This window comes from Acyrthosiphon pisum, unplaced genomic scaffold (assembly GCF_005508785.2).
Source record: "Acyrthosiphon pisum isolate AL4f unplaced genomic scaffold, pea_aphid_22Mar2018_4r6ur Scaffold_68;HRSCAF=415, whole genome shotgun sequence".
Classification (NCBI taxonomy): domain Eukaryota; kingdom Metazoa; phylum Arthropoda; class Insecta; order Hemiptera; family Aphididae; genus Acyrthosiphon; species Acyrthosiphon pisum.
The window spans coordinates 3,368-5,566 of NW_021776706.1; positions in this window are offsets into that span (position 1 = coordinate 3,368).

Consider the following 2,199-nt stretch of genomic DNA (forward strand, 5'->3'; position numbering starts at 1 on the left):
TCTAGAATTACCACAGTTATCCAAGTAACTTGGGTACGATCTAAGGAACCACAACTGATTTAATGAGCCTTTCGCGGTTTCACCTTAATGCGGCTTGCACTGAGACATGCATGGCTTAATCTTTGAGACAAGCATATGACTACTGGCAGGATCAACCAGGGATCTCGGTTTTACAACAACTGCGGCCCGCGACGGCGCGGACACTCGTCGCGGGACGCGTGCGTCCGAGCGCCGGTCCGCCCGTGCGGGCGAACCGACGCCGAGGAAGGTCGGACGAACGTGACCGGTGTACGGTCACGGCGCCCGACCGACCGCGGTTCGTGTGGGATACGAGCGCGGACGGGCGCCCGTGACCCGCGCGCTTCGGTCGACGCGAGCGCCGAGCGCCGAGCCCGCAGAACGCGGGGCGGCGGTCGGCTGCGGTGACCAAGCGAGCGGGGAGAGCGCGCCCGGCGCGACGTGACCCGTGCGTTGGCGAGAGCGGGATTGGCGCGTACTCCGTCCGTTTCGAGCGGATGGAGAATAACCGCGCCAGCGCCCCCTCGCCAGGTTTATAACGGCCCCCAGCCGAGATCGTGGGGGAAGCCGGGACGCGACGCGAAGTCCGTCGTCCCGGGGCTTCGCCCCGGCGACCGCCGGGCACGGCGACGATGGCCGGCCGCGGCGGGAATGTTCTGGCTTCGAGAGCTCGTAACTTGCGAAACGGTAACGGGAGTCGTCATCGGTTTCCGAGAAAAACGATTTGCGCGTCGGAGGCCCACCGGGAGGAGGACCTGCGACGCCGGTTGAGTTTTGCCACTCGGCGTGCGAGATGGGTCGGTCGCCGAAACTTGGACGGATACCATCGACGGGCGCACTGGATGCTGATACCATTCCGGAGAGTGGCACAGACCGGTGCGCGGCGATGGACGCGTCGGCTTCGGCGTCGCCCGTGGCTTTGCTGTCGTGCGTGATTGGCGATCGGACGCCGGCGAATCGCCGACGACCAAGCCGCTCACAAATTTACAAAATCTCGAGTTTCATATAGTGCGACGGGGGTGTGCACGCGTAGTGGTAATGCCGTCGCGGTGCGTAGCGGTTAGGCCAAAAACGAAAAATCCGTCCATCACCGTGCGTAGCGGTAAGGCCGAAAATCAAAAATCCGTCTATCACCGTGCGTAGCGGCACGGCGGCTGATCTCCAATTATCGAGTTGAATGTTGCGGACACCGATATCCGATAGAACTCGTTAAGTACGACGAGATCACCTCTCGGTGTCGTCGGGGTAATCGTAACCGTTCCCGAGTTATTGCGCTCGGAAAAAACGACGTTCGAAAAGTTGAAATCGAAATCGGTTCGACGAACGTCGCCGGGGCTGCCGCCATGCGCACTACCCGGGTACCGACGAATAACCGCGAACGTCGACCGAAAAAAAAAAATCGTTTTTTTCACGCACGGTGATTCCAGTCTGTGGCACCCGAATCCGCTCCGGGGACGCCGCCGCCGTCCGACCGGCACTCTGCCCGTCGGTCGTCGACGCGCCCGCGTGACTATCGAATACCCGGTACCGGGGCTCCGAGACCCCGTAACGTGTTCGGCGCACGCCACCGACGACCGCCCGCGGTATACCGTCCGCTGCCGAAATCATTTTTTTTTTTCACCTCGAACACCGCCCGTCGAACGCCGACCAATTTATCCTAAGTCCATGCACGGCACAGTGGCACCCGAATCCGCTCCGGGGACGCCGCCGCCGTCCGACCGGCACTCTGCCCGTCGGTCGTCGACGCGCCCGCGTGACTATCGAATACCCGGTACCGGGGCTCCGAGACCCCGTAACGTGTTCGGCGCACGCCACCGACGACCGCCCGCGGTGTACCGTCCGCTGCCGAAATCATTTTTTTTTTTCACCTCGAACACCGCCCGTCGAACGCCGACCAATTTATCCTAAGTCCATGCACGGCACAGTGGCACCCGAATCCGCTCCGGGGAAGCCGCCGCCGTCCGACCGGCACTCTGCCCGTCGGTCGTCGACGCGCCCGCGTGACTATCGAATACCCGGTACCGGGGCTCCGAGACCCCGTAACGTGTTCGGCGCACGCCACCGACGACCGCCCGCGGTGTACCGTCCGCTGCCGAAATCATTTTTTTTTTTCACCTCGAACACCGCCCGTCGAACGCCAGACCAATTTATCCTAAGTCCATGCACGGCACAGTGGCACCC